The 15,219-nt window shown below is 38.8% G+C and overlaps 1 pseudogene; it reads right to left on the reverse strand.

Moving 5' to 3' along the window:
* Positions 1 to 1,379: 1,379 nt before the first annotated feature.
* LOC114629280 lies at positions 1,380 to 7,927 on the reverse strand (annotated as a pseudogene).
* Positions 7,928 to 15,219: the final 7,292 nt, after the last annotated feature.

Raw genomic sequence — 15,219 nt, forward strand, 5'->3', positions numbered from 1 at the left:
TCTCTATCTCTATCTATCTCTATCTCTGTGTGTCATTCTGTCTCGCTTTTTTCTTTTTATCTCACTGTCTCTCTCTGTCTCTCTCTCCCTCTGTCTCTCTCATGGTATGTCTTCCTCTGTGTCTCTTTCTGTGTGTATGAGGGTGTGTGCATATGTGTGTGTTTCCATAAAATGCAGGTTTGCATGTACTTGAGCTTGCATGTTTCTGGCAATTAAACTGAACTTTAGGTAAACCTCAGCATTGTGGATTATTTTTTGTTGTAGATTATTTTGCTTTGTTTTTCTTTGTTTGATTTATTGTTTGTTTGTTTGTTTGCATGTTTTTTTGAAGCAGCAGCTTTAAGTTTTAGTAGATTCAAACTCCAAACAACTGGTGTTCTTCAAAAAATCGATGTTAAGATGGTAATATAACCATGCTAGTAGAACACTACGTTGCAAAAAGTAAAAAGACTATTCATACAGAAAACAACACAAATCGACTTCATGTTATGTCATGATCATAACAGTTACACATTGTCATTGTTTTTAGTGGTTAAATGTGTGTGTGTGTGTGTGCATGTGTGTGTGTGCTCATTGATTTATTGTAACAAAGCAATTTGTACACTTCAGCATTTAAAATGAGCATCTTTTTCCTTTCAGTGAAAGCCAAAAAAGGAAAAAAATAAAAAGTTAAAAAATAAAGTTACATCAGAGAACGTAACTTCAAATAAAACCCTAAATATTCTGCTGACTCTCCCCTTGAGCAGCAGGTCTCAAGTCATCATCAGGAGAGAATTTTACTTTAAAAGTGTCACCTTAAACTGCAAGGATGTCTATTAAACACCACAATTAAACATGCCAAAGGAGAAGCCATGTTCTCAAATGCCCACTTACCTTACCACCCCAGAGACCTCAAACCCACCCCTGGGGACTATTTATACCCTGCTTTTTTTGGATTAAATAAGAGAAAGTAGACATATACATGTTGGTAATACTAATTGTCTGTATTCACATAGAGGCACAGTGTAATCACTGAGCCCAATATACAGAGAAAAGAAAAAAGCTAGAATTTTTGTACTACTACACAGGGGCCTAGCATCCACCCGCCTCTAGTAGAGGCAAGGAAACTGGACAGCTTTTCTTTTTTCCCACAGAACCTGACTGTGGTGTTGAATCTACAGTTTTTGAGACGAGAAAGGATAAAAATGAATTTAGAACAGAAATGTAGAGATTCTATTCCCCTCAAATTAGTTGAGAACCATGATGTTGAGACCTAAAGATAGAGCAACTGAGCACAGAGAGACAGGGGAGGAAAGGACTGACACCTATTCTCAGGGACTGGAGAAAATCAAGGAAGGAAAGGGAAAATAAAGAAAGTTGAAATTCATCAATCTTCTGTACTAGTCATTTTGACCTTCATCCTTCTTGTCTTCTTGCCCTTCATCATCCTCCTCATCTTCTTCAACTTCATCCTTATCTCCTTCTTCATCAATATTTCCAACCCTTTCTCCTCTTTGTCATCATTGTCATCACTTTCTGCCTCTCCTTGCTCATCATCTATATCTGGAACCAAATAATACTGCAAGGAATTTGGTCAAATATCATCTTTGATAACCTCTTCTAACTCATTAGCACCTGCATCAAAATATTCAGTAAACAAGGTAAAGAAGCTCTCTGGGCTCTTTGTGCTGCCCCTTTCTGCTGGCCCCTTTCTGCATTTTACTGGAGCATTTTGTCAAATCCTTTCCAGATTTCCATTTGATTTCAGTAGATTTTCAAGACAAGTCATGACTCTCATTAAGATGCAAGTCTTTGGAGAGAACTTTATTTTGAAAGTAAAGATTTTCCTCAAAATAAAAATCTATTCAAAATGGCAACCAACAGATTAGGAAAAGATCTTTATCAATCGCAAATCCAATAGAGTGCTAATATTCAATATATACAAAAAACTCAAGAAATTAGACTCCAGACAACTAAATAACCCTATTAAAAATGGGGTACAGAACTAAACAAAGAATTCTCAACTGAGGAAACTTGAATGGCCAAGGAGCACCTAAGGAAATGTTCAGCATCCTTAGTCATCAGGGAAATGCAAATCAAAACAACCCTGAGATTCCACCTCATACCAGTCAGAATGGCTAAGATCAAAAATTCAAGTGATAGCAGATGCTGGTGAGGAGGTAGAAAAAGAGGAACACTCTTACATTGTTGGTGGGATTGCAAGAAGGTGCAACCACTCTGGAAATCATTCTGGCGGTTCCTCAGAAAATTGGGCATAGCCTTAGCTGAGGACTGAGCTATATCACTCCTGGGCATACTCCCAGAAGATGCTCCAACATATAACAAGGACATATGCTCCACTATGTTAACAGCAGCCATAATAATAGCCTGAAACTGGAAAGAACCCAGATATCCTTCAATAGAGGAATGGATATAAAAAATGTGGTTCATTTACACAATGGACTATTACTCATCTATTAAAAACAATGAATTTGAGAAATTCTTAGGTAAATGGATAGAACTAGAAAATATCATCCTGAGTGAGGTAACTCAGTCACAAAAGAACACACATGGTATTCACTCACAAATGGATATTAGTCCAGAAGCTCGCAATACCCAAGATACAGCTCACAGACCAAATGAAGCTCATGAAGAAGGGAGATCAAAGTATGGGTTCTTCAGTCCTTCTTAGAAAAAGTAGCAAAATACTCAAGGGAGCAAATATGGAGAAAAAGTGTGGGACAGAAACTGAAGGAGGGTTCATTTGGAGACTCTTCCACCTAGGTATCCATCCCATGTGCAGTCACCAAAGGTAGATACTGATGTGGATGTCAGGAAGTACATGCTGACAGGAGCCTAATATGGCTGTCTCCTTAGATGTCTGCCAGACTCTGACATATTCAGAGATGGATGCTCACAGCTAACCATTGAACTGATCAAGGGGTTCCCAATGGAGGAGTGAGAGAGAAGACTGAAGGAGCTGAAAGTGTTTGTGGCCCATGGGGAGAGCAAGAATCCCAACCAACCAGATCTCCCAGGATCTAAACCACTAGCCTGGGAGCACTTAGGGAGGGACCCATGGCTCCAGCTGTATATGTAAGGGAGTATGTCGGTGGGAGAAGAGATCCTTGGTCCCATAAAGACTGTGGGGGAATTTGAGGGTAGGCAGGTGGGAGTGCGGGGTGTGGGGGAACATCCTCATAAAAGCAGGAGGAGGGAGGATAGGAAAGTGGGTTCCTGGGTGGGGGGGAGTGGGGTAAAGGAGTTACATCTGAAATGTAAATAAAATATCCAAATAAATAAATAAATATCTTTTCTGTAACCTTATTTAATGCCTTTGAATTCTGTCACTTCAACTCTAGTCAAACTCTTTTCTTCCTCCCCAAGCAGTACAGAAACTTGTGGATGCTTGACAAATGTTGTTAACCAAAAATCTGGGATTTTGACCATCAATTCTGACCTCTTCTGAAAATGTTGGTTGATGAAGTTTGTTATATTTTTGTTCTACTTTCAAAACTTCCTCACTGGCTTCTTCGTTAGGTCAGCCTATTTCACTGCATACTTCATCAATATGTTCAGTTGCTTCTTGTTATTCCTTTTCCCTTTTACTTCTTGAGCAGTCCGGGAAAGCCCGAATTAGCCTTTATCTTTGGGGCAGCAGCCAGCCTGGATTTCTTGGGCTGAGGCAGGATTACAGATTTCCATTTCAGGACCTTGGTATCAGGGAGGTGTCCAGGAGACAGAGGCCAGTGCCTGCATGTTCACAGCAGGAAGAAACTCTTAGGAATTCACTTTTTCCTTTCTTTTCAATTATTTTATTTATTTACATTTCATTTTTGTCAGGCCTCCCTGTTTCCCTCTCTCACATTTCCACATCCCATTCCTCTCACTTTGGCTCCAAGGTATTCCCTCTTCACCAGACCTGCCAATTTCCTGGGGCCTCAAGTCTTTCAAGAATTAAGCACATCTTCTTCCATTGAGGCCAGACAAGGCAGACTTCTGCTATATATGTGCCAGGGGCTTCAGACCAGCCTGTGTATGCTCCTGGTTGGTGGCTCAGTCTGTGGGAGCTCCCTGGATTCTGGGTTAGCTGAGACTGCTGGTCCTCCTATGGGAGTGCACCACTTTAAGCTTCTTCAGTCATTCACCTAATTCAATAATAGGTTCCTGACTTCAGTACAATGCTTGGATATAAGTATTTGCTTCTGTCTCAGTAAGCTGCTAGTAGGGTCTCTCAGAGGACAGTTATGGCAGGCTCCTGTTCTTAAGCAATGTCAGGCCTTGGTGATCACCCATGAAATTGTTCCCAAGTTACACCATTCATTGGACCACCTTTCTTTCAGTCTCTTCTACATTTTTATCCCTGCAGTTTAAGACAGGAAAAATTCTTGGTCAGAAATTTTGACCATGGGTCAGTAACCCTGTTTCTCCACTTGAGGCCTTGTCTATCTACTGGAGGTGGACTCTTCAAGTTCTCTCTCCCCTGTGTTGAGCATTTTAGCTAATGTTACCCCAACTGAGCCTTGAGAGTCTCTTACGTCTCAGTCTCTGGCACTTTCTATAGGATTCTCCCACATCCCCCCACGAGGCTGCTTATTTCCATATATTCTCCTGGTCCTCTGGGCTTCTTCCCTGTTCCCTCCCATACCTCATACTGTTCCCCTTGTGCCCTCTCCCTTCCCTGTCCCAACACGGTCCCTACCCACCTCCCTCTGCCTCCCATGATTATTATCTTACCCCTTCTAAGTGGGACTGAAGCATCCTCACTTGGACCTTTCTGCTTGTTATACTTCTTATGTACTATAGATAGTATCCTAGGTATTCTGTACTTTTTGACTAATAATTAGTTATCAGTGAGTACATATTATGCCTGTCCTTTGGAGTCTGAGTTACTTCACTAAAGATGGTATATTTAGTTCGATCCATTTGCCTGAGATTTATGATGTCCTCATTTTTTAATAGCTGAATAATATTCCATTGTGTTCTAAAGACATTTTCTGTTTTCATTCTTCCACTGAGGGACATCTGAGTTGTTTCCAGCTTCTGGCTGTTACAAATAACAGTTTTTGTGACAGGGATTTTCATTGGTAGAGATCTTCTCATTAGATTAGGATGGGTAGGAAAAACGTCCCCAAAATTCACTTCTGACTCATCATCTTAACTAAAAGTGAGCTCCACTGGGTCTTATTAATTTATAAGGGTTCTGGGAATCAAATTCAGATGTTCATTCTGGTGCTTGCAAGTATTTTCCTAACTGAACTATCTCTCAAGACAGATCGTTTGTTATTGTAAGTGGAAAGTAAAATATGCATACATTCTAGCATGATCAATTTATGATTATTTTCATATACCAGGCTACAACAAGGCAGACATAGTACAAAAGCATTACATTTTATGGTATGAATGAACTCTAAAGCAGCAAGTATTTGTGTGAACTTGATTAATAATGTTACTGTATTTAATTAAAATAAATCATATTCATTTACCTTGAAAGTTTATTGTAAGATAAAAGTTCTTCTGCATTCCTCACCTAGAAAAGTTTTACCATGATCGCACTTTATATAATACATTTGTTATTGAAAATTCAAAGTAATGCATGTAGGTAAATGATGCCTTTTGTGTGATTCATAATTTAAGCACTTCTGCTTTTACTGCTCCTTGAAGAATAAATACAGTGCCTATTCCACACATAGACATATTCATACACTTCAGGTACCTGGCTTATATTTTTCATTTCTTGCCATGGATTTTATGTATTGTATGCAATAATTGCTTCTAGCAATATAATGCCTTTCTACCTTAACATAATCATAGCTCAGTTACTTAATATTTTTACATGGCAGTGCCTGTCCTGGATGACTATTATGTTGGGTATTATTATAATTCTCTCTATTCATGCCATTGTGCTTTGAAGTTGTGTACAATAGAACTGGCTTCTATCTGCTGAGCAATTAAATGGAGTATTACAAACAGGATGGAGTGTTAGAAGACCCTGCCGATTTACTAACAGAATCTGTGCTTAGCTGAGGTGCAGCCACAGCCCTAAACTCTCTAGGAAAAAAAACCACACACACACACACACAAAAACCAAAAAGACATTTTATTTAGAAAAATGTGAGGCAGCATGCTTTCTTTATGAGATCTGGTATTCATTCTCGGCTCATTAGAAGATTATAATAATGTGGGCCATCCAACGAGGTTTGACAGTATAAAAAGACATGGAAACAGGAAACATATCAAAACATCCCACCACCCTTAGGTCTCTTTCAGGAATTCTGCTTCGGCTGTCTGCAGATCAAGTTCAAATAGAAAAATAATAAAAACAGGCATTTGGATTATGATTTCTAGTCAAAGTTCAACAAAAATCCTCTCCCCTCTCTTTCTCTATTCCACTCCCTCTCTCTCCGTTCCTCACCCCTCCTCTGTAAATAAAAAATCTTCTCTGAAATTTTATACAACTTGTATGCATTTCTTCTTTCTTCACATGTCTTGAATAGCATTTATGAGGGTGAGTATTTTGCCATCGATATAGAAGTAGTTTGACATATATAAGATGACATTTCTTTTACACTCTGTAGAATATAATGCTCAATAAGCATTCCAATGATTATCAACCTCAGTGTTTAGAGAGAGGAAGAGTTCCATCCTGATTGAGCTTCCTGGCTCTTCTGCAACATGAGCCTATGTTCCTTCAGTTCCAGACACTGCAAATGAAGACTAATTAAAACAATGACAACATCCCAACCCCACCCCCCCCACCCCCGTGGAAGTGACAAACTTAATCTCAAACGATGATTGACATTCTTGGATTTATTGATACTGATGGCTATACCTTATTTCATGCTATAGTTCCTACAAAACTACCTACTCAAATTATATTCAAGAAATGGCTAGATCAAATTTCTTCATTTTAAGAAGGGAATCTGTATTAATTGACTTTTAATCAGCATAACAAACTATCTGATTAGTTAACTGTATCCACTAGTTTATTTGCAGTTTTTTCTGGCTGTAAGCCCCAGTGACACAGAGTAGGAGAATGCATGTGAGTCTCTGAGAGAAAGAATCACAACACAAGTCAAGAAATAAGATCAGAAGGATGGGTCAAGCATATTCTCCTTGTAACTATTCTCTTTAAGAACTACCCAGCACTTGCAGACAAGCCACCTTTATATTTGAAGAACACATCTCTGATGACCTCAATGTCTTCTCAAAGTGTTTACCTTTTTAATATCACTACCTTCTAATAGCACCACCATGGAGACAAAATACTCAACACCTGTACTCCTGGGGACATCAAAACAAAAACCAAACTACAGCAAGGACAAATCTAAGTATAAAATTAACAATATTTTAACCATAGTGGGATAATGTGATACTAAGTTTCAATTTTATTTTTTTATTTTTAATTTAATTTAATTTATTTAATGTGTGAGTGTTCTGCTGAGTGTATACCTGCAGGCTAGAAGAGGGCATCAGATCCCTCATTTGTGGCTGTGGGCTACCACATGGTTCCTGGGTATTGAACTCAGGACCTCCAGAAGAGCAGCCAGTGCCCTTAACTGCTGAGCCATCTTGCCATCCTTCAATTTTATTTCTTATGAAACTACATAGGGAAAAAAGTATCCAGAACAGAGTTTTCAAGTATTGCAATCATCATGAGAAATATTCCATTCACTTCATTTCAGATCCCTGTTTTCTAGTCAGTCTCCCTGTATATCCAGGGTTTAATATTTTTTGCATATTCATGAGAATAATTTTTAATTCTACTTAACATAATATATCCATTTGTTCTATTATTTCCAAACAATAGTGACTCTCTTATATATGCCAAGTATCTCCAAACTCTCTTGTATGGATAGTGAAGTCATACTTAGAAGTGAATGTGAATCTTCAGCAGTTCTAGACTTACCTGACCCAAAACAGACATGGTCTCCTCATTTGCAATCATGCATTTTTTCCATTTCTTCCTTAGGCTAGTCTTCCCCTCCAGTCCTCACTCAAGTTTACAAGACTGTTTCATTCAAGTCAGCACTTCTTTCATCTCCCAAATATAAAGCAGACATGGGATATTGTTATAGTTTTTTTTATGTTTTTCCCTAAGCTAAGACTATATCTCATATTTTCCTGTTGATGCCAAAATACATAATTGTCTTATGTCTGTCCAATTAAATGATAATACATTTGAAAGAAAGAAAGGATATGCTTTGTCTTTCTACTGGTAATGTCTGCTACACTATCTGGATACAAATAAGCACCCTACAGATTGAGAACAAAATTCTTCACTAACTCAATGTTGGATAGAGGGCTAATATCCAAAATATATAACTAATTCAAGAAATTAACCTTCAAAAAACCAAACATTCATATTGAAAATGGGAAACAGAGCTAAACAGGGAATCCCAACAGAGGAATATCAAATGGCCTAAAAGTACTTAAAGAAATGATCAACATCCTTAGTTATCAGGAAAATGCAAATCAAAATGACCCCAAGATTCCACCTTGTATCTATCAGAGTAGCTAAGATAAAAAACTCAAGTGACAGCACATGCTGGTAGGATATAGAGTAGAACACTCCTCTATTGCTGGTAGGATTGTAAGATAGTACAACCTGTCTGGAAATCAACTTGGTGGTTGCTCAGAAAAATGGAAATAATTCTATCAGAAGACTCAGCTATACCAATGTTAGACATATATCCGAAAGACACTCCAGCATACTACAGGGACATATGTTCCACTATATTCATAGCATCCTTATTTGTAATAACTAGAAGCTAGAAACAATCCAGTTGTCCCTCAACCAAAGAATGAATACAAAACATGTGGTTCATTTACAAAATGGAATACTTTTGGGAGCCGACTGAGCAGAAAGCAGCTATCATCTTTGCAGCCATCTCAGGCTATATACCCTGACAAGAGACTTGTTTTCAACAGCCTACAACAGCTGAGCACACTCTGATAAACATCTTGTTCTTCTTCCATATTTTGTTTTGTTGCTTAATGTCTTCAACTGCAAGGTACCCTTGCTTGTGCTTATGTATACCTAGGATTTCCTTTTAGTAAAAAGAGACTTGAACAGACTCTCTGTCTTGTCTCCAGTCTTCGCTTCTCTTGCCCATCCATTCCCCACTCTCTGTCTTGCTAGACCCTGACCCGCGGACCGGAGCAACAGCTCAGGCCGGGACAAAGTGGCCCCTAAGCTTGGTGCAAAACAGGTTGTTACATAGTGGCGCCTCAACGTAGGAGCTCCAGTAAGTGAGATACAGTGAAGGACACAGCGGGAATTTGGAAGTGTGCATCCATACTCCTGCACTGGAGACCCTGTTGACTGACCCAAACAGGTCGTTACAGAATACTATACAGTTATTAAAACCAGAGACATACAGTTATTAAAACCAGAGACAACATGAATTTTGAAGGCAAATGAATAGAACTAGAAAATATCATCTTGAGTTAGGTAACTCAGACCGAAAAGGGCATGCATGGTATGCACTCACTAATAAGTGGATATTAGTAAAAAAAATACAGAATATCCAGTTTACAACTGACAGACCATAAAAAGTTTAAGAAATATAGCTCAAGTGAACATGCTTGAATCACCTTTAGAAGGTGGGAGGAGGGGGCAAAATAACCAAGAGAGGCAGAGGCACAGAAGGGCCTGGATGGGAGTGTGGTGAGGGAGGGAGAAAGGAAAACAGGATCAGGTATGGATGGGGTGGTGGACAGGAGAGAAGCCTAGAAAATGAATGAAGGGCCAGGAAAATGAATGAAAATATGCAGTTTCTGGTGGTGGGAGGTGGGGAGACCCTCTAGAAAGGCCAGAGACCTGGAATGTAAAAGACTCCCAGGACTCAATGGGGTGGTACCTTAGCCAAAATGCCCAACAATGGGGAGATGGAACTCAAAGAGTCCACCGCCAGTAGATAGATAGACAGAGCCCCAAGTGGAGGGACCCTGTTAGCAACTTACATTCAAAGTAAATTCTCACCCAGAATTGTTCCTGTGTAAAATAACTGCAGGTAAAAAAATGGAGAAGAGACTGAAGGGAAGTCTGCCCACTGACCAGCCCAAGTTGGGATCCATTCTGTAAGGAGGCTTCAAGGTCTGACATTATTACTGACGATATGGTATGCTTACAGACTGGAGCCTGGAATGGTTCTCACCTGGGAAGCCCTACCAGCTGACTGAGACAGATGCAGATACTTACACCCAAACCATTGGACTGAAGTAGGGGACCCATGAGGAGAAATATAGAAGAATTAGGGGAAGAACTGAAAGAGTTGAAGAGACGGCTGACCCCATAGGAGAACTATAGTAGTCTTAACTAACTAACCACCCTGGAAGCTCCTATAGGCTGAGCCACCAACCAGGCAACATACTACTAACTAGTCCGGCCTCAATAGAAGAAGATGTGTGTAATTCTGAGAGACTTGATGCCCCAGGTAAAGGGGGAACACCCACAGAGGTAAGGGGGAGGGGGAATAAGATGAGGAACTATGGGTGGGAGGAGAGGGAGGGAGGTAATTGATGGAATGTAAATAAGTAATATAATTAATAAAATAAAAAACAGCAAGCCCCCCAAAACTATTAAATTTTAGAGCAAGAAATTTTATGATGAAAATTTAAAAAAAAAGAAGTACTACATTTACTAATAACTAAAAAATATATATAAATAAATTGTTCATATAATTTTGTAAATAATAATTTTTAGATATGTCATATAATCTTGTTTTCTACTTAATTGCTAGGTATTTTGTATTTTCTGTTAACAAATACATTTTTCAAATCAAATGAAATATTTCTGTACATAACAACTAAACTAGATATTTTAAAACAAAAATGTCAATTAAAACAGCTGATGATTCTACAGTCAATGTTCTGATCTACAGAAAACAAGAGTTTAAACTTTATATCAGAAGGTCTAGGCTGCTAATGAGCTTCCACACAGAAGTACAGCTCATAGGACAGGAATCAAAGTCTCATGACAGCATGTAGTTCCAAGTGATGTTTCATGTATGCATTTAGACAAGTCTAATCTTGTCTTCCAGATTCTAATTTTCTCTTCTCCCAGATGAGTGTGCCTATCCTTTTTCATGCAGCCTTAAAGCAATTTTATAACCTCACTATTGCTAGTCTCAAAATCTAGAAAAATATTTAGTGCTGTTTTTATCATAGTTTTATTTTTTTGTCTCTAATCTCTGAAGATAGATGATGTTTGATCTTCAAAGACACAGATAATTTTGGTGACCTTGATCTCACACTGAATGTATGGTTTGTCTTGTGGAGAAATTTAACTTGATAAACATATGCGATCATAAAATCAATAGTTGACATATCACATCTTATAGGCAACTGTCAAAAGGAAAAGCTACCATAAATCCCAACATCTGTAAAATGTAAATTCATAGGGCATTAAAATCTTTGAAATAATACAAAGCAGAGTCTAGTCAGAGGCATACAGGGAAGACTGGCAGGATTTCCACCCTAACTATAAACTTAAATACTGTAAAAGTGAAGTATCTGATTAAAGTATCTCTACCTCTCTTCTGTGTTTATTCTATAGTATACTTTCTAAAGTGAAGCAAGTGAGGATGCACCAGGCAAGACTGAAGTCTGGAAAGTTCCTTCAAATCTTGACTTTGGGAAAATATAAGAAAAATGCTTATACTGCTTGGAAAATTCAGAAGAATATAAAGTGTTCTTTCAAGACTTAATGCTCCACTCTTGATGTTCACTTTCTTTTTTTATATTTTATTACAGTTCAGATGTTATCTCCTTACCCATTTCCCCCCTCCCCCCACCCAGGATCCCCCTATCCCATTGCCCTTCCTCCTGCTTCTCTACAGTTGTGCCCCTACCTATCCCCCCACTCCCACCTCCCCACCCTCGAATTCTCCCACACACAGTGTCCAGCATTCATGGGACCAAGGATCTCCTCTCCCACTTATGCTCCACAGGGCCTTCCTCCCTTGCATATACAGCTGGAGCCATGGATCCCTCCCTAAATGCTCCCAGGCTGGTGGTTTAGACCCTGGGAGCTCTGGTTGGTTGGTATTGTTGCTCTCCTCATGAGGCCAAAAACCATTTAAGCTCCTAAGTCTTCACTCTAACTCCTCCATTGGGAACCCCTTGATCAGTTCAGTGGTGAGCTGTCAGCTTCTGCCCCTGAATGTGTCATACTCTGGCAGACCTCTAAGGAGACAGCTATATCAGGCTCCTGTCAGCATGTACTTCCTGATATCTACATCAAAGTCTACCTTTGGTGACTGCACATGGGATGGATACCCAGGTGGAATGGTCTTCAGACAGCCCCTCCTTCAGTTTCTGTTCTACACTGTGTCTCCATATTTGCTCCCTTGAGTATTTTGTTACTCCTTCTAAGAAGGACCAAAGAGCCCCACACTTGGTCTTCCTTCTTCATGAGTTTCATGTGCTCTGTGAGTTGAATCTTGGGTATTTCAAGCTTCTGGGCTAATATCCAATCATCACTTTCTAAAATAAAACTCTAAAATTATGTACATTTTTGGGTTAGAGAGATACCTCATTTGATAACTTGCAGAAACGTGAGGAGTGGAGCTGTTCAAACACATGAAAAACATGTAGTACTGTACAGGTGAAGATATCTGGGGCTTACTGTCTAGCCAGCCTAGAAGATTCAACAATCTCCATGTTCACTCATGGATTCTGATTAAAAATGTACAGTGGGGGGGGGTCTAGAGAGATAATTTTGTGGTTAAGAGTACAGGCTGCTTCTCTAGAGGACCTGGGTTTGATTTCCAGTATTCACAAGGTGACTCATAACTGTCTGGAACTTCAGTACCAGTAGATCTGATGCCCTCTTCTGGCATGGATGCTAGATATTTAAATGCATTGTAGACATATATGTAAGAAAACTAAAACATTCATAATATACTGAAACACATAGTATACTGAAATAGCTTTCGAACATAGACCAAACATCACTCCTGTAATCACATTCAGAGATCTCTAATTTAATTATATATTACTCTATTCATATATCTATTGAAAATGCAAAGTTTCAGACACTGTAAATAAATGTTCGTGTTTTATAAAAAAAATCGTAGCATATCACATTTTGTATTTGTCCTCTTTGTTATTCTTGTGTTTGCTTCCTGTCCGCACCCTTTAAAAGGCAAATTTGCTCAGTCTTTATAATCTTTTCATATTCTTTCAGACTTTCATGGATGACATCACACTAGTGCACGTCTTCTACTTCCATCTGTGTCACAGACATGAAAGCTACAAATGTAAGCTCAACCTTTTCTTCTGAGCTGTAGAAAAAAAATCCTCTGTCAATCACTAACCACTGTATATGATATTATTGATTGAGAAATTTTGAAATGTAGTGGAGAATGAGCTTATCTGACCTCAATAGGAGGGGAGGCCCTTGGTCCTGTGGATTCGTGATGCCCCAGTGTAAGGAAATGCTAGAGAGATCAGGTAGGAGTTGATGAATGGGTGGAGGAGCATCCTCATAGAGGCAAAGGAGATGGGGGTTATGGGGGATGGTATGGGGTGCTTCTGGAGGGGTAACCAGGAAGTGGGATATCATTTGAAATGTAAATGGATAAAATGATTTATAAAAAAGAAACTTTAAAATGAACATCAACAACTTGATTCAAGGTATTTACACACATGAATCTATATCCCTTTCAAATTTCTATTGAGTCCTCTGCTTCTCTAGATTTTCCAAGACAGTTGTTTTATGAAGTATATAGTACAATCAATCTGTTCAAGCCTTCAAGTTGTGTGCTCACTCAGAGAAATAGAATCTAGCTATGCTGTGGTTAACACTGTAGGGTCATGCCATAGGCGGTATGCAGAAGGGGAAGAATCAATGTTATCTGATGAAAAAAGCCACTGCTGAAAGATGCCTTCAATCTGACTTTTGAGTGGAGGTTGACAAACTCTGCTAGACAGCCCTTTATGAGTGTGTGACCACAGGGGAAGGATAAGAGGGTCTTTTAACAAAATTTTTTTGAGTGTCAAGAAATATTTACTTTGGAAGGAAAGTAGAAAGACGCCTTTTCGGGTTCAAAGATGCACATCATTGAAAAGTTCTCAGGACATTCAACTGAAGCTCTGCAGGTCGCCCAAATACCACAGTGACAGGAAAACTGACAAAAAGAGAAAAGCAGATTCACTTGCCATTTCCTGAGAAAGCTGTTTACCTAGATGGCATAATGGGGATTTCATGTCTTCACTTTTGAATGTATTCTGAGGCTTAGAAATGGGATTTCCTGAATCTAAAATGCCCGCTGCCTATAAACCATTGTGTTTGTCAAGAGTTTAACAGTTCCCCTCTGTGTGAAGGTAAGGTAAAGGGAGAGCTGGCCTCTAAACTTGATAGCTCCTTTCAAGTTGGCTTCCTTTATGATGGTCTTGCCCTTTTGGAAACACCTTCCCTGACAGCTCTGCAGGTTATCACACTCCAAAGTAATGCTGGGGATTTACAGTGTACTCCATTCAGCAGAGCTCCAGGGATCTGAAGGCAAGGAGCAGGTAAATAGAATAGAAGAGATTTGGTAGGATCCTCAGAGTTGGTTGCTTGTTTTTAACTTTAGAAGGAAGTTATAGAAAAATGAATATTTCCTTTTGGAAAATCGTGCCAGTTCCTTTGCAGATGAGTTTTGAGTCAAGTAATTTTGTTTCAAAAGCCAGTCTTTTTAAAGAGTGTATCACACTAAAAGGTTTTTTTCTCACTTTTAATTAAAATTCAGATCTATAGATTACTTAACTGAACAACAATGATATTTGCAAAGTTTAATAAGAAATTTTGATCCTTAAATAGTAGCCTCATCTTTAGTTGATTCATTGCCTAATATTGAAAGGATTCCACTATTATCACCAGACTTATATCATCCTTCTTTAGTCATAATGTGAGTTACCAGTGAAAATAGTTTACAAAGTATTTTAACATCTGTGGTAGAGAGAAATGGGCAGAATTCTTAAATTGCAGTTAAGCTATCCGTGAACCATGTCACAGCAAGAACAACTGTGGTTTTTGTAATGTGGATATCAGGTCTATGGTCTTATGCTACTGATAATGCAAAAGTCAGTGATTACAAGCACTCCAGTATGTCATTTGATTTTTTAATTTTAATGAAACTATAGTTCTCCAAATAATTGCTTTCCAGTTTTTTTTTTGAATCTGGAGTTTGAATTTGAATTCCACTCTCATAGTGGTGGTCCTCTTCTTCTTCTTCCTCTTCCTTTCTCCTT

The sequence above is a fragment of the Grammomys surdaster genome, unplaced genomic scaffold (assembly GCF_004785775.1).
Source record: "Grammomys surdaster isolate TR1022 unplaced genomic scaffold, NIH_TR_1.0 279, whole genome shotgun sequence".
NCBI classification, from domain to species: Eukaryota; Metazoa; Chordata; class Mammalia; order Rodentia; family Muridae; genus Grammomys; species Grammomys surdaster.